This window comes from Mus musculus, chromosome 16 (genome assembly GCF_000001635.26).
Source record: "Mus musculus strain C57BL/6J chromosome 16, GRCm38.p6 C57BL/6J".
In the NCBI taxonomy this organism is placed as follows: Eukaryota; Metazoa; Chordata; class Mammalia; order Rodentia; family Muridae; genus Mus; species Mus musculus.
This window is the reverse complement of record NC_000082.6, coordinates 74385242-74410428: the sequence shown is the minus strand read 5'-3', so window position 1 is coordinate 74410428 and position 25187 is coordinate 74385242. Positions and strand designations below refer to the sequence as shown.

At 36.3% G+C, this 25187-nt stretch overlaps 1 protein-coding gene across 25 annotated transcripts in view; it reads left to right on the top strand.

The window, feature by feature from the left end:
• The window catches only part of Robo2 (roundabout guidance receptor 2), a 1555468-nt gene that overhangs the window by 1037015 nt on the left and 493266 nt on the right, over positions 1-25187 (top strand). The window lies entirely within an intron of this gene.

Below are 25187 nucleotides of genomic sequence, written 5' to 3'. Positions count from 1 at the left end.
TATCCCAGCGCGAAATCAGAATGAAGGATTTAGATCACAGAGAGAAAACTGTCACAAGTGAGACTGGGCGAGGCTCCAGGAAGGAGGCAGTACCCACTCTGGGCTGGCTACAGGCTGGGAGCCCTCAGCTGAGTCCCCAGTGGGCAAACACAATGGAGACTCAGAACAGGTGCTGTAGGTGTCTCCCGCTAGGCTGTGCCACTCTGTCAAGCAGACAGTTTTCAACCTCTGCCTTTCCTGTCTTTTGTTCAGAGTTAGTTTCCTGGGATAGCTTCACTGAATCGTCACCCAAGCTTTTCTGTAGCTGTTTGAATGAGAAGTATTAATAATTATAAATATACGGTGGGTTTCTTCTTTGAAACTAAAACATATTTGGTGCTAGCTTTCTAGGGATATATATATCTCAAGTGTTTATGAAGAGTGGACTGAGCCACCATGTCCTAGTCATGGCAATAACTTTCATTTCTAATGCTTATAAAGAATCGGAAGCATATTAATCCAAATATTTAAGACATCAAGATAACATGTTGCTACATAAACTTTCCTTTGAATTCATTACTTGGGACATTGCCTATTATTGCCCATCTGTAGGAGCCAACTGTGGGTCTGGCAGCTGCTATGCAGAGCCTGAGTATCAGACTCAAAGGGAAGGCTATCTATAAACACAAGGCAATACAGAAGTGCACCTACTGCCAAGTGGCTGTTTTCAGCTGTGGAGTACATGAGTTCATTTGCTTTTCTCCAAGTAATAGCGACCCAGAAGCGGTGAATGTGTGCGCAGTTTTTCTCTCTCCCTGCAAAATAGTAGAAGCTTAGGATTTGGTGACTTCAATTGACACTGTGGTGATTTCTATCATTATATCAATACCCATTTTATTTCTAACAGGTTTGCTTTAACACTACCTGAATATCATCCTAACACAAAGGTTTATGCATTCCAAATATGTTTGATTGTTGTACTAAGACTTTTCCATAGCAATGCATTTAAAAATTACATATTGGAGGTAGAATTATCACCATTTTTAACAACAGAGTCTTGGGGAAGAATACAATTAAACTGATTTCATGGATGTGACAGAGGGAATCTGAAAAGATTATTATAGAATGTAATTAATGCACTAAGATGTTTGGATATGTATAAAACAAATGCAATTAACCAGTGTGGTGGACCAGCAGCACTTACACTACTTCTACATTCCTTTTCTCCCACACTCCCTCTCTCCCTCTACCCCCTCCTATCTGTTTTATCCTTCTCTCTCTTGCATGCCCTCCGCTTCCTCTTCCTCCTCTTCACCCCTTCTTCTTTATTCCCCTCCTTCCTTTTCTCCTCTCTAAAGACATGTCTGGAAGCTTTGTTCTGATTTTCCATTATAAATTAAAGAGGCAGTTTTGGGGTCTGAATCATCTGCATGCGAGTGCATAGTAATAAAATGAAAAAAAAATGCCTATAGGTAAAAGAGTTAAGACCAAAGAGACAACGTGAAATTTCATATGTATAAAACTAGTTTGTGTTTAGAATCTGCTGGGTCAGAATCAAAGCCATTATAGACATTCTTACTGAATTTACACATAGCCATCCATTTGACATTGGGTTGTCTTTAGGTACTTCAGAAGGGTGACAGCTCTTCCATGGGGATTGTTGAAAATTTGGGATGTGGACAATACTGCCATCTAGGCTGTTGCAAGGCTTGGGACCCTGCATTCACATATCCAATGAAGAGGCTGGTGTATAGAATCCCTCATCTCTGTGCTCATCCTGGATTCTGTGATATTTATTTACTTATTGTCCTTCTCAGAGCTGTGGGCTTATTTTCCACATGAATTTCAAATTTAGAGAAGCTTGTACCATTCCAAAGATATACTGACTATCCTTGTGCTCAACATAGAAATTAATTTTATTCAGTGACAAATGATACATAGATTTGCATTAAAATTTGCTTGGTGGGTTATTTATATGTGCATTTTTATGGTGCATGAAAAAATGTTAGAGTTTTGCCTCCTCATAGAAAATTTTTGCTAATATTATTTATGAGTTTTCAGAATCCTTCCCTATAGCAAGCCATGAAGAATAAATACTGAGTTAGTTGAGAACTGATGATGAACTTAAAAAATGTTCCATGTGAAGATATTTTTGAAACAAATAGCCATATTGAGGGTTTGCTGCCTGTAAAATAGAATGTGTAATGAATTTAGGTTTTGCTTAGTAAATTTTGCTTTTAAATAACAGTGGTTTCAATCAGTTAAAGGGATATAATTTGAATGATTGCAAGATTTTAAATTATAATCCCATCCCATATATCAATTTGATAATTTTACAATACTTCTGAAAGGTGTTTTCACAATGATAATGGTTTTCTCTTCTTTACTCCTTACCTATTACTACATGAAAATGACACATGTGGTATTTGGGGAGATAAAGATAATGTGTGTGCACAGTGCAGATGCATAATCTCATATAGGTTTAGACATTTTGCTAAAGTGCTCCTTTCAGTAATGGGCTCATTATCGTAGCCATATGTAGCCCATTTAAGAACTTGAATTGCATATAAGTAACCTGAAATTTGTTCTTGTAGCTGAGTCGTAATATCACATTTGAATTGGCTTTGTTTGAATAACCTTTGATGCTACGCAACATGTGGACCATAAACCAAAAGGATTACTTAGAACATTAAACTGGAAAATCTCAAAGTAAAAGTCATGATCGTGCAAACACACACACACACTCATACACACACACACACACACAAACACACACACACACACACACACACACACACACACACACACACGGGGGTGGGGGAGGAGGGAGGGAGGGAGGGAAGGAGAGAGAGAGAGAACACAAAAAGCTCTTGTCATTTTGCTTCTGACTAGCTTGTAAAAGTAGCATCTTTGACATTAAAACTATGGAAAGACAAGGAAATAGCTTATACATGGATATATATATATATATATATATATATATATATCCCTGAAACAAAAGATAAATTTACTTCTCATGTGCAAATTGGCTTTTGAATAATGCTAGAAAAATGGAGGAGGGATTATCTTTTATGTATGTATGTATGTATGTATGTATTTATTTATTCAATGTATATGAGTACATTGTAGCTGTTCTCAAATACACCAGAAAAGGGCGTCAGATCCCATTACAGATGGCTGTGAGCCACCATGTGGTTGCTGGGAATTGAACTCAGGACATTTGGAAAGAGCAGTCAGTGCTCTTAACTGCTGAGCCATCTTTCCAACCCCCAAAGATCCATCTATCTATCTATCTATCTATCTATCTATCTATCTATCTATCTATCTATCTATCTATCTATCTATCTATCTATCTAATATGAGTACACTGTAGCTATCTTCAAATAAGCCAGAAGAGGGCATCGGATCCTGTTATAGATGGTTGTGAGCCACCGTGAGGTTGCTGGGAATTGAACTCAGGATCTCTGGAAGAGCAGTCAGTGCTCATAACCGTTGAGCCAGCCACTTACTTTTACTCTTATTTTTCTTCTGCTTCCTTCTTCTTCTTTCTTCCCATTTCCCTTCCCTCCCCTTTTCCTTTTTTCTTTTATTCTTTATGTTTTGGACATTGTAAAAGAAATTAGAGAGACTTTTTTTAATTGGATATCTTATATACATTTCAAATGTTATCTATCCCCTTTCCCGGTTTCCCCTCCAAAAAACACCCTCCCCTCTCTCCCTGCTCACCAACCCACCCACTCCCACTTTCTGGCCCTGGCATTCCCTTACATTAGGTGATATAGCCTTTATAGTTACAAAGTCCTCTCCTCTCGCTGATGACTGACTCAGCCATCCTCTGCTGCATATGCAGCTAGAGACCTGAGTCCCACCATGTGTGCTCTTTGGTTGGTCGTCTAGTCCCTGGGAGCTCTGGGGGTACTGGTTAGTTCATATTGTTGTTCCTCCTATGGGGCTGCAAACTCCATCAGTAGAGACACATTTGAAAAGTGAAGGAGATAGTATACAGTATTTATAGAATGGCAATTGGTCAAATTTATAGCTAAGGTTGTAAATATTTGTTTGCTGTAGGTGTATGTAACTTTGGTTTACATATCCTCACTCTCTTTATGTTTGTATGTATGTATGTACGTTGTATGTATGTTTTTCAAACCTTGACAAACAGAAGTTCCAGATCTGTCTTCAAGCAAAAATAGAAATTATAAAATAACATTTTATAGAATTAATATTAAATAGCAAAACTGTCATCTCTCAGTTTCTCCAGGTACAGACCTTCGAATCTCAATCAGTACATGGCATGCTATTAATTTTCTTCTTTAAAAGATATTGAATGAAAAAATGACTGAATGATTATTCTCTTTTTGAGGAGAAAGTTTTGCAAAATCCCTTTTTGAGTCTTTTAGTTGAGCGCTATGTCAAGGTGAATATTTAACACTATCTGTGGCATGTACCATACACACCCCAACTACTTATCTATAATTCAAAATAATGTTGGAGTCACCAGGCCTCAGTCATTATTGTGCTCTTCTTCATTTCCACCACTCTTCCCAATCTTTCATCTCATCCATATGTATGCTGACGTCTCTAAGACGTCCTAATCATCCCGCAGAAGAGTTGGATTCACCATGATGCATCTATAGCTTGCCTATCTCCAGGGCCTGGAACACTGTTTACTGTGTCCCTTTGACTATGTGGCATCTTAGGTTAATAACTAATGACACTACAGCAAATTCAAGCCCAGGATAGAACATGCTATTTTGTAGTTATTTCCATCTCAGTAAATAGCTTCATTATTCCCATTTTTGATGATCCAAACTAATGAATCATCTTGACTTGTTCTCATGCCTCATGCCTAGCTCTTCATGGAACATCTGAAACTTAGCTTGATTTTATCACATTTTTCTCATCTACCATCTTATGAATAATTTAAAACACATTCTAAGCTAAAATATTCTTCCATGAATGTCAAATTTTTATCCAAATTCTAGAATTATTGATTCTGCTTTATTAATACTAAGCAACCAGGCTTGGTAAGCATCCTTTCCCTTTTCCCTTCCTAGTTCTCCACTCTTTAGTCAGCAGGACCTTCACTCCACATGTAAATGAAATGTGTGTTTTTCTGTAGCTCTCTGCTCCTGGCTTCCACAAAGCCTGGAACAAGATATGCAAGACTCTGTGAATCCAGACTTTCTTCTACCTTTCAGTGGCTCAGACTGTCTCCTTAGAATAAACATGTAGAACTATGGAGGAAGTCCTTTAGCTGACCCTGGGTCTTTATATGTGATCTTTACAGAAAATGCCCTAATCTAGATCTTGGCACTGGTAAAGTTTCTCAATTACTTATTGAGATTGGAATTTGATTCAGATATCATCTTTTTTTGGAAACATGGACTATGAAAACAAAACAAACAAACAAAAACTTTCAATTGCTGTAAGAGATTCCTGATATAATCAGGATATAAAGAGGAAATGTACATGATTGGGCTTAGAATTTTGGCAGTCTCCGTCCTTGATGGTAGACCCCAAAGCTTGGGCATGGACGAATGAAGAACTTCATGTGAGCACCCAATGGAAGGACAACACTGCTCATGTCATGCGTGAGTGGGAAACACTGAGGTCCCACTACAAGATTATACAGAACCCATCCAGCCTCCTCACATTAGACCCCAACTTCAGAGGTTGCCACCTGATCCAGAGAGGCAATCTTTTGAGCCTTCTGAGTATGTTTTTAAATTGTAGCTGTTAGTTAACATTTCTAAAATTGCCCCTTTTGAAGTACTATTTATATTCCACCTTGGTCTGTTTTAAACATATATTTTATATTACTCACCTCTGGTTAGAAAAGGATGTGAGAAGATCATATGCCCCAGTACAGAAGAATGCAAGAGCCAGGAAGCAGGAGTGTGTGGGTTGGGGAGCAGGGCAAGGGGAGGGTATAGGGGGCTTTGGGGATAGCATTTGAAATGTAAGTGAAGAAAATATCTAATAAAAATGCCTTAAAAAAAAGAAAAGAAAAGGATGTGTGTATGCGTGTGTGTGTTGGGGGGGATGTGGGTATGTGTGCGTGTGCATATGTGATTGTCTGTGTTTTAAGGAATATAAAGGGATAAACATATTACAATGAAATTACAATGAAAATTAAGGATGCTACACTTATGGGAGATGAGTCAAAACATGAGGTTCTCTAGTCATACACAGGTGATGAACTTTGTTAGTCATGCCACAGTAAGTTGTGTGACTTCAAGTTTCTTTGTTACCTAGCTAGAGAAGGAGACCAGGAAGATGCACAAGTAGTGAATTAGCCTTACTGTGAAGAACTCTCAGCGTGGGACCTGAACATTTTAGCATGGCTAATAAGATAGCTTACAAAGCCCTTTTCCTAAGTGATGATATTGTCTTCATTATACCGTACTCTAAACACATTTGCCTATAGGTGACCACATGTGTTTTCTGTGGCTTAGGATCTTCCTTCTAATACATATTTTTGAATACAGTTGGGAAAAAGCCAGGAGCTACTTACTCTGTAAGGAAGACATACAAAAACAGGAGACACTAACTTGCTTTGCTAGCAGTCAATATGTAGTGCCACTATAGGTTTGTTTGTCATCAGACACCTGCACTGAGCACATATGGCACATATGCCAGGAACTTAGCTTTGACTGTCACATTTACCAGTGTTCCTCCAAAGCCCAGAACACTGGCAGGCACACACTACATAGTCAAATATTTGTTGAATAAATGAAAATGTGCTTACGGAGTGCTTTTGTGATGTTGAGTTTTATAAATAGGCCCTGCACTGGAAATACTTGAAGTATAATGGTGTGTGTATATTGGTGTTGTGTGTATGTGTGTGTTTGAGAGACATAGAGAGAGAGAGAGAGAGAGAGAGAGAGAGAGAGAGAGAGAGAATGTATGTGTATGCATTATGCACCTATACAAACTGAGAAAGTTATTAAATATGTAGTTATAAAGAAGTTATATGATTTCTGCTGACTTGATGTTATGCTTTCTCCTTAGCAAGAGATACGGATTTGGCCATCTACTCTAATAAAACTCCTCTGTATCAAGCAAAGAGTATTTTCTACAATGGTTACCACAGCCATTCTTTCTCTCCTCCCACATGAACACTGCTATAGTTGCTTAACATAGCTCTGAGTGTTGTATGGATTTTGACAATGAATTTCTTAAAATGCTTCTGAAATGCAGTAACAGTCCACCCCTTCCCAGGAACACCGACTCATCTGATGGCATTCAGTTCAAAAATTGAGACTTTTTTGGATATTAAATACATATTTCTATACAATTTTCCAATAAATACTAATGATTGCTTTAATTTGGAAGTAGAACCAAATAGATAAGTTCTAAAATTAGCCCCCAAATATGAAATTCTGTAATATTTGTAAGATTGTTAATGGAAGCTAGAAAGTAGTATCTATCACTCATGTTGCACATTATCCAGTTTTACATACAGTTGACTTAATCAAGGGCCTGTTAACAATAGATGCTACACTGAGCTGTGGTTGGGGATATAATAAGTAGAAACTGTTTCAAATATTGATGCAATTTTTTAAATTACTTTTATTTATTATGTGTGTACTTGTGTGTGTGGAGGTGGATACACACATTTCAAGATGAAGCAGATGTAAAGAGTTTGTATGAGCGGCTCACCTGTCAACTGTGGGAACAGTTCTTTCCTTCATTGTCATTAATTTTTAATACATCTTGATACTCAGTCTAGATTTAAGACAATATCCCACAGAAGTCTTAACTGGAAATTTTATTTACACATTTCAAAGGAAATCTAAAATTCATACTCTCTAACTTTGGTCTCTCTCTCTCTCTCTCTCTCTCTCTCTCTCTCTCTCTCTCTCTCCCTCTCTCCCTCTATCTATCTATCTATCTATCTATCTATCTATCTATCTATCTATCTATCTATCTATCTATCTAAAACTAGTCTTACAGAGAATCACTTCCATATGCCATAAAAATTTCCATTAAAGCATAAGGTTTAGTAATTTCAGGTATAAAGTACAGAGTTGGACAACCTCACTACAATCTAATTTAAAATGAATTTTACCCTCCATATGACTCCTCTGCCTTCTTCCCTATATACTGCTCTCCTTCTAATATGGAAAATTATTTATCTCCAGTTTGTTCCTAATCAATTGCTTGTCTAGTTTTACACTAAACTAGTCATGTTAAATATATTTTGGACTGGAACTAGTGGTACATACCTGTAATCAAGAGGCAGAAAAGGAATTCCTGTCAATTTGATATCACATTGCTTGCGCACACGCACATGCACACACACAGTGTTTTATGACTAGTTTCTTTATCTAGCACAATACTTTCAGAAGCCATCCATATTGGATCATGTATAACAACTCCATCCTTTTGTTACTCTTAATAGTCTGACTCATTGGAGATAGAGTGAGATTTGATGGAGATTTAAGTTGTATAATGTGCACTGATTTTTGAACATGCTTTTATTTAACTAAGAGTAAAATTTCTTGGTCATATGGTAACTCTACAAACAATTATGATATCTCTTTTGTTTTTTTTTTTAAATTTCACCAGTAATATATGAACTAAATATATTTTTCCAGTGAAGTAATGATCAGTGCAGACTCAATTTGAAGATTTGAAATGAAACAATCTCATACTGTAATAATATATCTTAAATTTCCTCTAGTCAGAATTTAGAATTCTACCTGTAATTTTGGTCTTTTATATGCTCTCCAATTACCCTGTGAAGTTTTCCATATTTAGTGAACACAAGTGAACTTGCTACTTAGCAGATTTAAAGATATGAATTATAGATTATAGAAGGATAGAGTCGAAGAGGGAGAAGAATCATTTGAAAATATATTACATGTCCTCTAGTATTTGGACACGTGGACACCTAAATCTAAGAAAATGTAGGTACTTAGTTGGAACCCACACTATAATGTAGGAATCAAATCAAATCTTAGAGACCAAGATAGTTTTGACCAGGTGTTTTCTAAATATAAGAGAATTAACTTGGTAATGCTGTGGCTGTCATCTGATTCCACACATGCTCATTGGGTGCTGATTCATAGACAAGCAAACTTGCAGGGCTCTTTGAGAAACACAAGGACGTACTAAATCAATACTAGAGTCTTCTCTTTTATTCTATCTGTTAATGTTTTACATTTCATATTCATTAAATCTCGGCAAGTTCATTTCAGTTAACTGGATGATGAAAACTTTACTTGGTGGTTGAAGAGGAATTCTAAGCTGAAAATCACAGAATTTACAATCCCTGACTTGTATAAACAAGGGAACAAGTAGAAAGTGATTTTGACTATCAAACATTAGCTTTGGCTGTCATTGGGGACACCTATTCGTGATACATTTTGTAAGATTTTTCTTAACATGAGTCTTCAGGTAGCTGATAAAAAAAATGTTTTTGCTTTAACGGACTCATCTGTGACCACACCTATGTAACTGTCACAGGCATGCTATGACATGCTTTTCCACTACATTATACGCTGATCACAGAATGCTTAGCATTCCCAAGTGAATAGTGTTGCTTATGACAGAAAGGGATACATAAGAGGCCTTCTGAAAACAGCCATATTTGTTAACCAATGTTATATGATGATATAATACTGTATTTTGCTTCATGTGGGTTTATATTTTACAGTTATATTTTTAATATTTTACCCACAGTTTTTGGTTCTAAAATAAGTACCATGGGGAAAACGTTTGTGTAAGACAAACCCATTGAGTACCAAATAAATACAGCTTTTACCTATATTCAAGAGTAACAATGAGTTTCTATTATTTTTACAAATCACATATCTTTTCTATTACTAATTTTACAGATTGTTACAAAACAAACAGAAAGCAACCCTAACCACACACACACACACACACACACACACACACACACACACACACACACACACACACACACAAAACAGCATTGACTGTCCAATCTCTAAGGTCTCCTTCATTTTAGATTCTTTTATGTACTTTTGGTTGAACACATTATAACTGAATGATTTAAAAGGAAAAGAAAACTTTGGACTAGACAATATGAGCATTCCTGACCTTACCATCCATAAGAAACGATTACATTCTGTTGAGCAAACTGCATGTGTTCTATGCCTGTGTTTTGTTTTGGATGGAGTGATACATTGATGAAGTATGAAATGGGCAAATATTCCAAGGCTGTGGCTCTGTTCTCCTTTCTCTCATTATTAATAACTGGCTTTGCAATAGGCTTCTTTTGTGAGTACTAAGTGGAGCTGCTAGGGAAAGCAATGCGAGACCCTGACCTTGAGAACTGGAATCCTGTGCAGCACTGTGGCTTTAGCAGCCGTGTTTAAGTGGCTGTGGCTAGGATTGGTGTATGATCTCGTTCCCTTGTTTTTGGTCGCAAGCTTTTTTAGAAATTAGCTAATGATCATGGGACATAACTCAAGTATTCCATTACACTACATTTAAATCCAAACAGCAACCACCAAGTTGTAAACATCCTGGAATTGAAGGGATTTGTCCAAAACTTCTGGCATGAACTAGAATTAATTAACATGTCTGTATGCACCATGAAAACGGGAGGTATCTTTGGAATCAGATATCATTATCGTTTCTTTTAAAGTGTGTAAATTTTTAGAAGCCAAGGTCAGAGGTATGTGTTCCCGGGTACTAGCAAATGATAAAAATGATAAAATATGCTTAAAATAATTTGTTGAAATGTGTGAAAACTAGAATGTAATTTCCAAAATTGCACTACATTAAGGGGAATTTAAGATGAATTTAACAGCAAACCTTCTGACTTTGGCTTGAGAACTTTAAAGGGAATGCTTGTGTGTTGCCAAATAACAGTGTTGTAGTTACTGAAAGCCATGTGCATTGTTGATCCACTCAATTATACAGAGCATTTCATTTTCCTCAGTTGCACACAACAGCCTCTGTGTCTAAACATTCATATACATTTCAGCAACACATACATTTATTAACCAAATGCTGTTTTATCTTTCTCACTCTTATTATGGGTTGTGGGAGAAGCTGAATACAAAAGAGAAAAAAAAATCAATTGCATTGCTACTTTTCCTTTAAAGCAGGGCTTCATGGTTTTGTTCAATCAGCCTAGACCTAAATATGTGCCCCAGACATGCCTTCAATTAATTCAAGGTGATCCTCTTGCTTCAGCCTCCAGAGTGCTGGGCATACATGCATGTCTGTGTAGACTGTAAACCCATACAAAGCAATACCATCACTGGGGATATCAGTAAGTATCATACATAGCATGCACAGAGTTCTGGGTTTGATTTCCAGTATGAACTTGGTGTAGTGGCCCATGCTGCTGGAGGTAGACAGAAGCCTGTCAGACTTTCAAGGTTATTCGCTATCTACTACACTGGAAATTCAGGACAACTTGGCTTAGAAACTTTTGTCTATCAAAGCAAGGAGAGGAAGGAAGGATCAAAAGTAGGCAGGCTGTGCTGGTGATACAATACTAATTAATTTTGTCCCCACCCCACCACAAAAACATAAAATTTGGAAAAAAAAAAAAGAACATTTCCTTTGGCAGTGACAAAATGACCTTTGCCACCGAAACTTTGTTTTTATCGTTAATTTTTAGAGATAGGCTCTCACTATTGAAGATGTCATGGAGCTACCTATATAGTTCAGGGTGGCCTCAAACTCACCGAAATCCACCTGCCTGCCAAGTCCTAAGAGTAAAGGGATGTGGCTCTGTGTGTGGTCTGCATATTTTTTCTCTTTACAATCTTAATTTTGGGTTGAAAACCAGCAATACAAAAACATTCAGGTTGTGCATGGCCCCTACACTTCCAAACATTGAAGCAGTCCTTTGGTCTCTTCTCCCCAAAGCATGGTCATTGTGTTTGGTGACATTGCAACTTTAAAATAAGATATACTCTCATGCTTCACTCTCATTGTGGTGATTTGAAAACTTGAGTGGTGTCAAATTTTAATGTATGACAGTAATATCTGAAATAATATATTTATAACATATGGGTACTTATTTGGCAGCAAATACAGATTTTTTCATTGGACTGTCTAGATTCATGGGTATAAAGTGGGAATAAAAGCAAGGCCTACCCCTGCTTTTAAATTTTTACAGGACACTCATAGTTTCAGAAGAAAAAATTCCAAGCTCAGAAGTCTTCTTGTATTTTGTGAGATTCTCACATCCATGTCAATGGTTTGTTAGAAATTTTGGAATTTTCTAGGCTTTTGTTGGCTTCTGTAATGTGTCTTCTTATGTTGAAATTAAATTCCAAGGTAGCCCAACTTTTCTCAAGATGTTATTTTTAAATCATTTTAACCAGGAACTGAACATAGCACACAAATAAGAGAGCCAGACAAATGCTTTTATAGGCTCATTTCTGGCGGATTCAATGCTAAGGTTTATAGTCAGGGATTGCTCCAGGAATGTATACATATTTTTTGCACTTGCAATGATCCAAGAACTGAACACATATATTCCTTGGAGGATGGAGGTTTTGAGCTATAAGAGGTCACTAAGAGGGTGCACTGAGAAATCAAAACTAAGCCTTTGAATCAATTGACTGGCCTAGCATTTGAAAGCCAGCTACATAGCAAGTAGACCAGCTGATATTTAGTTCGAGGGATTGTTCACATTCACATAAAACAAAATTATTTAGCATTTGCTGAATCCTTCTTGATAATCAATTTGGGATCAGATGCAAAAGAACATGTGTCTGCTTTGTACGAAGCCAAATTCTTCTGTTTTTCCCTTAGAGCAGAGGACATGCCTTCTTCCCTGGCTGATATCGGTTGCTAGGAGAAGTGCACTGGGTTGCTTGCTTCATATCCATCAGTAAAACTAAAGAGTGCATTGAGTGAGCGAAAAAGGCAGAACACAACAGAGGCCATGAATCATGACTTGACTCCAAAGTGTCCACTTTGGTCCCACTTTCTCTCTCCTTTTTTTCTTTTTTCCTGTGAAAACTTTTGTTTTTAGCAATGATGCTTTCTTTCAGCCATTATCCTTAATCCTTCTGGTGCCTGAGGGGAGGAGAACCACTAAAGGGTGGCTGTGCTGTTAAGAGTCCACTCAGAGCCATAATAAAAGCCTTGAGAGTTATTCATGGGCCACATGAGCAAGAATGCCCTTCTCAGTGAATAGCTTCAGTCAGCCACCATTGAGATGGAGTGATTAATACCTTCTGCTTTTAATGGGGGGAAAGGCAGGAAAGAAAGGTCTTCGTACTACTTTGACCATTTTGCAAATCAGATTTTATACATGTGTCCACACTTTTGACTACTAAGTGGCTAAATGTCCAATACCTGCGGTAGTCTTTTTCAAAGCTTAGTGTTTTATGAACTGTTAATTGTGACGACTGTCAAATGAAATAAAACAGTCAAAATATCCCCAGATGTACTATAAAAAAATTAGTCAGCCTATCTCACATCTTGGCAATGTTTGTCATGACACTGGAGTAAAAGTCTCTTCTTCGCTGTGGTGTTTAGGCAGATCTGCTTCACAATATCCAAATAGCAATTCAGTTTGTTTGATAAAGAAACTAATTACAGTGCTCTGGAGAGTTTAGAGAAACATGTAATGAGAGGGTGTTCTGGGTGGCAGGTGTTAGTTATCCCAGGGCACTTAGATTTAAAGTACTTGAGGTTTTCCTAGTTGTTACTTAGATGTATGTATGCAGAGTATACGTGAATATTTTAAATATGGGAGAGTTTTGCATAAATAATTGCAGAAGACCTTTAGAAGTCTCATCACGCCCTTTTCGACTTTTTTTAAATTACATAGCATATATAGCATAGTTCAGATAAAACATGCTTGAGGATTAAAACTCTTGGTAATCGACTGACTACGAAGCTGCTCTGCTTTGGGAAGCCTGCGAGCAAGACTCAGGTCATGCGATTTGGTGATTCCCCTGCTGCGTTTCAGCTTGATACTGTCATCTGTTAAAGCCACGAAACGAAGCTTCTGTGTTCCTTGAATATGTTTTCCTTACCCCTCATTTTTATTTTTGAAGTGGCCTGCTTTTCCAATCATGCTGGCCATTTCCCCATCCAGCAATCCGTGCTTTCATCTAACCGTGAGAACAAGCAACATTTAAAACACCCTCATGCCGCTTCTTAGAGCCTGTTTTTCACTCCGTAGAGGTGAAATATCTTGTTAAGAGGTGGTAATACCCAAGGGCAATCAGAGAGGAAAAAAACGTAACGATTTGATGAGTGATGTCTAGAGATCAGCTTTGAGCGAGGTCTGACTTAACATCTTTATTAGTGATATAAGGACAGAGCGACGGAGAAACTCTATTCCTGCACATTAGAAAACCATTGCTACCTCCCGCGCTCCTCCCAGAAACCATGCCTAATGACTTACTAAAATGTTGACAGGAAAGAAATAACTCTTCTTGCAGTAATAACCAGTGCCTTATTTAGTACATAAATGTAAACTAATTCTTCAGGGAGGCAATCAGAAATCTAGACATCCAAGTAGAGGGAGAAGCTTGAAAAGCAAAAACACTGAATGGGTCCCGGGGGAAATGGATACAAAAGTCACAGAGAGAATGCAAGTAGTCAGCTGCTGGGTCCCCATGTACAAGCCACAGGGTGGTATTGGTCAATTTCTGGAGTGTTGCATCAGATAACATGGTTTGAATGCAATGGAAATTCTCTTTTCCATCTCTATTCTATGGACAGAACCTGAGTGAGATTTTGTCAGATTAGACATTCGAGTTACTCTTGAGAGAGGCCCTTTAGGAAGTGATGTGTCAGCTGAAAACAGAGATGGTCACACTTACAGTTTCTCCACATCTTTGCCACTTCCGATGAATAATATTAACTAATGTGCACAAAGGAGCAACAATGTAACGATATTTGAAATATTTCACTAGCAACTCTTGAGGATGGTATTATCAGGATCCCTAGAAGCAATGAGTTATTCTTAGGTGAATGAACTTTGATGGCACTTATGGCTAGCTCAGACTGTAGGTGTTGCCTAGTGTAAGATTTTATTATTGAAGAAAAGGTCATGAAATATTGTGGGCTCCCTCTATATAGGCATGAGAATTGTAATTAGATGAACTAGTTGAGTCGAATCCAGAACATAATCCTTTTAGTGCCTTCCACATTAATGAGATCCGAGTAGATGAACATGACCCCTTTGGGGCTCTACAGTTTAAGAGAATGTGCAAAACTTGATAGCTTGTTCCACAGAGAACTGCAAATGGCAGATGTGTGGAAAATAATACCTCAGCAGAGCTACCTAACTTAGAGTCCCTTTTTATTCTATTTCCCTTCTGGTCCCCTTATTTTAAATGAATAGTTCCAGGAAGAGACTGCCCTATGGCAATTGTAAACTAGCCTATCTTTGGAAAATTTTCAGATATCCTAAAGGTATGGTATACAAACTGGTTTCTTATTGTTTTATAAACCTGCTGGTAACTGAGAGGACAGAAATAATGTAAAACTGACTGCTATCCCTCATCAACTCTCTGTGGCTTTTAAGGCCAGTCTCCAGGCACTTCCACTCATCAGTAAAATGAAAGTAATACAATAGATCCACATTGGAATTTCTCCATGAAGCCGGAATGGTATATCTATCTTTAACACAGTCAAACCTACTTCACTGTCATACTATTTAACTCTGCATTTTGGAGAAAAAGTGCACATAGATGAAATCATCCAAATACATCCAAATTAACAAGCAGGAAAACAATAAAATATTTCACTTACACAGAGCTAATGTGAATACTTGATGATTTTATTTTAGGTATCTCAAAATATCTTGTATGATTTGTGTATGTGTGTGTTAGCCTGTGTGCATGCTTACAGAAGCTGATAGTCAGGGGCTAGAAAGAAATATCATTTGTTCTTTATCATTCTTTACCCTATGCTTTTGAGGCAAGGTGTGAAAACGTGCTTGAGGCTGGGCTAGTGACCATCAAGATCCAACAATCTTTCTGATCCCATTCTTCTTCCTGTTAGCTTCTTCAGGATTTGTGTTCAAGTGTAGATGATTGTCTAGAGCCTTCTGCTGCTCCTTGCTTAGGAATCTCTCTAGCACTCAATGTGGCTTTTTGTAAAGCATTTAAATAGAGAAATGGATTCTTATCTCTTGGGTAGGTCAGTAAAATTGAATCATATATTTGATTATATACTTTAGGTCTTTTCATTAAAAGAAATAGAGGGAAAAAACGTCTAGAGTGAATGAAGTAAGTGACAGAATTGTGGGAAACTTCTTTAACCACCTTCCCCATTTCTTCCATCCTTTTAACAGATCTTAGTTCACTCCTATTAGATTCCATTGATTGAGATCTGTAGATCCTAGGCTGACTAACCTAGGTTGCTATCCTCAACGACAACCACAAATAAGACTTTGAAGAGTTCACCAATACTCTGAAAGGCTATTCAGAACCTTGTGAGAAAGCTGAGTTTGACACATAGTTTAAGTCAAGTGTTTTGAACGAAAGAAAGGAAGGATCCAGACTGTCGTCTGCACCACTGTTCTGTTTCTAGAGACAACATGAAAAGGACAGTTAAGACATGCAACATGTACTGTTGGTAGTTGAGTTCTGGATCAGGGAAGGGAATTACTGCAATGAGTGTAAGAGATTTCCTTGGGAAAGATTCACTCATGGATGGCAAAAGCAAGCAAACAAACAAAAACAATAAGAAGAAAAGAAGCCATCGTGAAGGAAGTAAAGCCCAGCCTTGGTGACACAACTCTCCCAATGACACTGCACTTCCTTCAAAGTCACAGTTTTCCTAACAGGACACACCCTCTCATCCTTCCTAAACTATTCCAACAAGTGGAGACCAAGCATTCAAATATATGAATCCATGGGAGCCATTATCATTCAAAACCTCACAGTAGATATGAGAAGATAAAGGAAACTTAGGAAAAGAGAGAAAAAGGAGGGAAGGGTAAAGATACAGGGAGTAGGGGAGAAAATAAGAGAGAGGAAGTAGGAGAGAGGGAGGAAGGAGAAAGAGAAAGATGAGGGAGAGAGGAAGGGAGAGAGAGAGAGATGATGGTGGGGATGATGGTGATGATGGACAACAATGGACCTAGCATCAGTGATATGGAAACAAAGCAAGTTCAAATGGTCAGTGATGGATAATGGAAGGCAAGTTTTGGTTTCAAGCTGGTATTTTTTAATTTGGAATTATCATTTAGTTTGTGAGTCCATGACATAGGAAACATTCAAACATTTTAGTGTAATCAATTATTCCAAAGACTTTAATATGTAAACCACACCAGTGTTGTATGTGTGTATATACATTTCATATTAACAATGAAATTAGATCTCCAAGAACTAATTCCATACACATTAATTTTGTAATTATAGAAACAAATGAGGAAGAAATTTATCATTTTAGAAATATTGGATACTGACTGGGCTTGTAGCATAACGATAAGGCCATGAGACTGATGCCCAACCTTACAAAAATCTTGAAAGAAATGCTAGATATAAAAGAAATGTCCTTGATTCACACTTGTGATTACTGACCTACACCCATAGCTTAAATTTTTGGTTTTGCATTTCATTCAACTTCTGCTGAATATTCCTACTAAAATCAAATCCTGATGCCTTTACTGTTCATCTTTCTGTAAGAAAGAACATGCACATATTGAGAAAAATAGTGAAGGCATCAACCATACATGTACAAAAGTTCGTTTCCCTTGCTTGAACGTCATGTCACTCACTGTATGGAGTTGATAAAGGAACTCTCATCCTCATAAAGGGTTATGAACTCAGCCAGGACAACTTTGCAGATAGGCATGTATAAGTGATTTGAGCTATCCAATATCTCACAGTGAATCTGTAATAGAGTTGTGGGTCATATACAAGAAATGTGAAGGACAAAGTCTCTTTTTCTCCAATGCACAGTAATGCTATGATACCATATCTTGTTATTGTATTTGTGACTACTTTCAGTATTAATCTCATATGATAGCTACAGGGAGTTTGAGAAATCTCTCTCTCTCTCTCTCTCTCTCTCTCTCTCTCTCCTTAACTCTATGTCTATCTCTAACTCTATCTCTAATCTATATTTATATTTATATATTTATATTAAGAAAATACAGAGACTCATTAAACTGAAACGTATGAATGCAACCTCATATAAATTGGATTAGATGGAACTGTGCATGATAAAAATGTAACTAAACTATATACATTTATTTATATATAAATATTTAATCCCATGGATCCAATTAAAATCAGTTAGGTGACTTTATTGCAATGGATGCCTGTTTATTTTTTATATAACTTTATTTCTATTTCCTTATATAACCTTCTCTTAGCTCCTTCAGTTTTCAAGGAAGGTAGAATTGAGCAAAATTGTGAGAACTTCTAAACAAAGTAATTCCCCTTGATGAGATCACAAATATTGGGCAGTAAAAATAAGGACAACAAAGACACATGCTTTGTAAATAAAGTATCTTTCTGCATACTGTTAATATAAATTTACAGGATAGTTTCACACATACCAGACAGAGACTGAGTGGTATTTCATTGTGCACTATAAGTAGATAATACAAGAAATAACACATTTAGGAAAAGAGTACATTTGATGCAAATTTCATAACATTTAATAAACAACTAACTTTGTTTTTCTAATTTGTGTTAAGTCTCATAGATGTAATATATAAAAAGGATCTTAAGACATATAGCTTAATATTTCTAATATGAATGCAAATATGTCTAAATTGAAGCTATAATAATTATCCAACCAACATGTTGAAAATAATGAATATACATGTATACGCACATAACATATGTGCACCTGAATATATATGAGACACAGATATCCATTTTTTCTGTAAATATACATATAATCTAGTATAAAATAATCAAGTTCAAATGCTTTGAAACTTTCATTTTTTATATTCTGAAAGGCATTTTAAAGGGCCCCATGGGTGGATTATATTATGGGGAGTATGTGAATTATATTTACTATAAAAAGGAGAATAGAATTTTTTCCATTTATAATTTGTTGCTTAAAAGATCCTTCAAATAATTGGGGTTTGAAGGCATGTAAAATCTTTTACTAACATTTAAAATATCTTCAGCACAGACTAAATCACTGAGCTTAGCTATTTTAAAGTTGATAGTCAATGATCCTCATTCATTTGCCTTGAGGCAAGTCACATAGACTTTTGTTCAAATTACAGTCCCTTCATGTTTGTTTACTGCAAAGTGCCAACTAGTGGGGACAATAGAATTGCTATTGTCATAAAATCAAAAGATGATTGTGTGGCATCTGAAACAGCATGTACAGGTTTTTTGGTTTGTTTTGGGTTTTTTGTTTTTTGTTTTGTTTTGTTTTGTTTGTTTTTACATAATATGCCTAAGCATTAGTTTCTAACTCTGTAAGACTTGTTGGGGTCTCAGAATTGCCATTACAATGAGAAAATAACTGAATATAAGGCACATCTGGTGTATGACATCGAAGAACAGTTGCTTTTTGAATGCATACTTTGTACTTTTTTGTATTTATGACTGTTCTAATTTATATTGTTGGTAGTATAAAATCTCATTTATACACTGATCCATGTCTCTACGGAGCATCTCTCCTGTGCTGTATACTTCTAATCATCTCATGAGTGTTTGATTTAATGAAAGACATACATAACGCATGATCAAAACGTTTGTACCTGAAGTTGAAGCTAAGTGTGATAAAGGGAAATATAGGAGCGCACATCGACTTATGATTCTACAAAATTTCACATTTGAGTCCTGGAAGCTTCATGGGGAAGGACTGCTAATCGTCCAACCTGCAGGGATGAGAAGAGCTGAGCTAGACAGGGATGAGCAAGGAGAAGGAAAGTCCTCAAGAGGCTAGAATGGGAGGATTTGACACCTATAGAGGAAACTTCATGAAACTGGGAAATGGAAGACACTAAAATGGAGGGACCGGATTTCCAGGTATTGCTTCACATTATTATTTTAATGATAGCAGCAAGACAGTGCAGGATAGTTGGGCTCCTTGGGGAATTTCGCCACATGTATTTCTGAATGCTGTCAAACGGGAGCAGTTTGTGAGCTTAGGTTGGCTCCATAGAGTGGTGAAGGCTTATTGAGGAAAACTGGAAGTGTTTCTGGGTGTAAAGAAGAAATGGAGGAGAAAGCACTTCATTCTGAGGCAAAGGAATGACACAGCAGTGGTGAGCACCTAACCTTTATCCCCCTATCAGAAGGTAGAATTTCTCTTTGCAACATAAACAGTAACTAAAACATACCACCCATCAAAACACGGAGATGTGGAGACCAGTCTCAGCTGATACAGGTACACCACAACTCCTGTACCCAAGGCCCAGGGATCATTGCACAAGTAGGGTGGGGAGTGGTGGCAAAGGATTGTAAAAGCCAGAGGAACAGGACTCTTCTTTGACACTGTGGCTCATAGGAATGTCAGAAATTAAACGTATTAACTCGCACCAACATGGTTCTTTAAACGTGTCCTTAGTAAGGATGATACAAACAGACATGCTAATGTGGGCAGGGAAGATGGGCTCATGAGCTCTCACTTTTAGCTGTAAAACTACAGGCGATTATAGAATGTTGAGAGAGAAGGACAAATAGCCCTTCCAAGAGAGAGGTACACCATTTATTTATTCTATACCAAATGATGAATCCTGAGAACACTCATAGGTAGCACTGAACAGAGTGAGCAGGTTGTATTTCTATATATTTATGTATTAGAAAAGATATATTGTAACAACACTAATGAAAAGAGGACATGAATTTGGGAGTATTTGGGTAAAGCAAACAGAAGGGGTGAATGGTATTATTATGTTGTATCTCCAAATCTTATTTTAAAAAATGAACTGAGGCTATGGACCCGGTTCAGTGGAGAGTTCCAGCGTATGTGGCCCACACCACGGGTTCTGTCCTCAGCAACAGGAAGGACAAGAAGTGCTTAAGGGAGGTGGTCAGAGGAGATGGCAAAGCCCTGCATGGGCAGGGATAGAGCCCGAGAGAGCTGTCTAGATGTCTGGCCACTAAATGCTCTGCACACTGTCAATCAGGCTGTAAAGGGATTTGACAGAAGTGATTGGATACAGGATCTGATGTGAGAGATAAAGAGGAAAACAATCCCAGAATAAGTTGAAATAGGTGGTGTAATATAGGAAAACTAGCCAAAGCTCCACAGGTTCTTTTGAGCTTGTTGATTCTCATAACTCTCTCTTACTCAGCACTAGATGAAAACTCTCCTTGACGTTGGTGATTTATGGGTGTACTTCATGAATCATACTAAATTCCTTCATGCCAGGAGCTGTTAGTGCCTTACTTGTTATTGCTTGTAGTGAGCAGCCAAGGAACATACATAAAGAAACATGCATAGTAAATATTTGTTGAATTGCATTAAAACCACATCCTTAATTCAACTCTCCTTGGCCTCAACTTTCCATTGCCTCAGCCTGTTCTATATTAAGAAAAAAGGATGCATCCCTGTAGTTAAATTTTATCCAAAATGAGTACAAATTAAAAATGAATCCTTTCATCATTTCCTAGATATATAGAACTTAAATGCTGTTTGTTTGTTTGTTTGTTTGTCTGTTTTTGGTTGGGCTATTTCTTAGCCTTGTATACTAAAAAATATTGTCTAGGAGAAGAAAATTTAAATTTTTGCAGCATAAAGATATCATCCAATTTTGATGTGATACTTAAGTAATTGATCAATACTCAATGTGCATATGAGACAAAACAACACATTATACTAAATAAATGCATAATATATGTATTCCAACCATTCACAAAAACAAAAACATTTAAGTTAAATGAAAATTTCTATTTTTCTTTGGGAATACTCACAATCTATCGTCTTGCCAATGTATTTGACTAGACTTCATAGAGTGTTCTCTTCATGTGAAATTACAAACCTGCAGAAAAATTAATGCTCTTACATTGTTTTTGTTAAAATTCCATCTTCTATTGTCACAATAAAAAATTAACTACAATCAGTAGTTAATTTAGTTATATTGTTGCCATAGTTATCTTTATTTTTAAATGAGCTTAAAAGAAGGCTATATTGTTATATGTTTTTCAGAAAAAAGTAAGATCTAGAAATTTATTTGAACTTCTTAGGATAAATTTTAAGTATACAAAAAGTTATAGCAAAGCCTTTTACAATTTAAATTTTATGTTACATTTATTTAGCTACAAATAAAAACAGAAGACTAGTAATGTTTTAAACGTAATAGAAGTTATTTTATTCTAAGACAAAAATTGAAGGAGTTTTTAAGACCTTAAAAACTTGGGACAGACAAAGGCTTGAGTTAAAAAAAACAGTCATTATCACCATCATTATCATCATTGTCATCATCATCATCATCATATCATCGTTTTCAATAATAAATGTGCAGTTTCTCACTGAGCTGTTTTGATTCTCTCTTGAGAAGAAAGTCAGCATGGACTATTTTCTCCAATAAAATACTTTTCTTAATAACTTTCTGCTATTCATAGGATCTATTTTCCCATGAGGTTGAGGTCCTCAAGCTAATGGGTCATGGTAGTGATGTCAGCAGAAATCATGAAAAGAAATTTTGAAATTTATCCAGAAATGTATGCCTCCTTTGCTTTGAACATGATACCTACTTGCAAAATAGCTTTGTGGTGATTCTGCTGAAAATTGGATCTAACTTACTCAAAAATAGTAACTAAATTAATTAATTTAAAAACATCCACCTCACTTGAAGAAAATGCAGAGCAAGTAATGGTAGTCACAGTGATGTTTCCTGGTATTTTGGTATTTTCCCCAAGGAACCTCAAGCCCTTGTCAATTGTCTCATTAATTCTCAAAAGCTTCCTGGTAAAGAGTCATAAGTCTCTTTGTGAAGAGTTATTTTAAATAGGACTGGCAGTTATATTTGTAATAGGTATGGGTGGATCAACAACTTGCTTTCAGGTTAAGTACACTAAAACTTTTCCTTTATAAGAAATGAGTAAAGAAATTAAAATTTTATTCAAAAGCGAAAATAGCTTTGTTTTCCTCTACATTTTATTCATCTAAACTCAATTACCTGTGTGATTCCTATGACCTATTTTCAAAATTCCATTAATTTCATTGAGTAACAAGAGCCTTAGCAATCTTTAGTCAGGTGTCATTTGACTATTGGCAATCAAGATTGATAATGCCTTAAATGGGGGAATTTCAATCAGTGGCCATCATCCATATTATTGATTAAACATTTAGCTACATTAGTAATAGGCCAAATTTTAAACATTTCTTACAATTGGTTATTTTAGGGAACAATCAAACTCATGAAATGATATTGTTCTTTGCATAGCTAATTAGAAAATTAACTCAGCAGGGAGGTGAATCTATGTTTCTCTTTGAAAGTATTGCCTTGTGCAATTATTGGGTATACAGATGCCCTTTCCACTCTGAGGTCAGAGTTCAAATTAAGCCTCTATCCTTAGTAAATTGAGATGAATGGTTTGGCCTTTGTCCCTGGTGTAAAATAGTCCATAACACAAAATCACCATATATCTGTTTTTACAAAATTGGCATAATTGGTGTTCCCCTAGGAGTTGGCTGGCATCAAAGACAAAGCTACATCTTATTATGAAGGGAAATTCTGTTTTAGGTCATGGATTTTAAAAACAATCCTAAAAATGGCCCAGTATTTAATTGTTGACTTGTGACAAGAGAGAATTATATCTCATCATAATCAATTTGGTAATTGATAACAGCATAGTAAAAACCTAATACATTTACAAAGATGGATGTACCTTTGGGAAATGGCAAGATAAATGGTTGAAATAATTTTGAAGAGACCACCACATATATTTCATCGGTGGTTTTATTACTATATCCAATCATTTATATTGGGGAAAACCAAGGTTGCTATTAAGACTCGAGTGAACTTTAATCTCTTCATATGTATTATAAATGCTGAAATTTAACTGCCCGTTCAGAATGCTACACAACAAAATACACTTGATAGTAATAAGACTAAAGATGTTAGATGTTTCAAAACTGACTGTTCTGTAGGTTCCAACGCTGGTACTCTTTGAGTTGTATAATTCTTCAAAAGTTTAATTGCATGTTTTTATAACATTTCAATCACAAAAAAATTAGCCTCGAAAACCTTCATGTATAAAGTTGATATATAATATATGATATATCATGTATCTATCCATTTATCTATTTCTAGGAAATTATATAACTGTAGGATTAATAAATTAAAGAATTAAGAATGAACACATAAGCTAATATACAGAGATGAATGTCTTCAGCTTCAAGATGCTCGTATTTTACATGTGTTACATTTCTTGGACAAAGTGAGTTTTAAAAATATTTGTTTGAAAACAGTTTTTGATAGTGTAAGAAAACGCTCTAAAGGATAGAGTTCCTTAGCATTTTATATTGGAAATTTATAAGAAAATCTACATTTACCCCATTATCCATCTACTAAATGAAGTAAAAGGAAGAAAGTAATATCCCATTTTAACATTATCTATAATGTTAAAATCTATTACCTATGCTTGAGTTATTTTTTATTTATTAATTTATTTTCTAATATATTACATATGGAGTAAAGTTTCCCCCGTCTCTGTCTCCTACCTCCACCATACCTCCCCCACCTCCTCCATACCCGTTCTCTACTTCTCTGTTTCTCTTCAGAGAAGGGCAGGCATTCCAGGGGTATATCCAGACTTGTCATATCAAGTTGCAAAAAGATTAAACACCTTCCCTCATATTTTGGTTGGACAGAACAACTCAGTAGGAGGACAAGGGTCCCAAACATTGACAAAAGTGTCAGAAAAAAAACCCTGCTTCCTCTGTTAGGAGCCCCCCAAAACCACCGTATCCAAGAATAACATATATACAGAGGACTTAGATTTGACCTATGCAGGCTCTCTGATTGTCAAGTTAATTTTTAATGTGGTTTATATGTCATTTAAAAGAAAAGCATGTCCATGTTTCTTCTTTGCAATGTGTGAACACACTGTGACAGAGCCTCCCAACAGCTTGCATTTCTGTTTAGAACATAGCAATCTTTCCAAACAGTGCAAAACTTCTTTTTTGAATTTTAATAGGTAGAAGTATTGGAGGTTATTCAACTTTTTTTGCTTTCTGTGCAAAACACCTACTCAGAATATGGACCTGCAAAATACACCAAATTAATATCTTAATTTTAATGGGTGGGCATTGATATTCCTGTACGTTAAAGTGTATACGCAGTTGAAAATTGTTTGTACTAATCC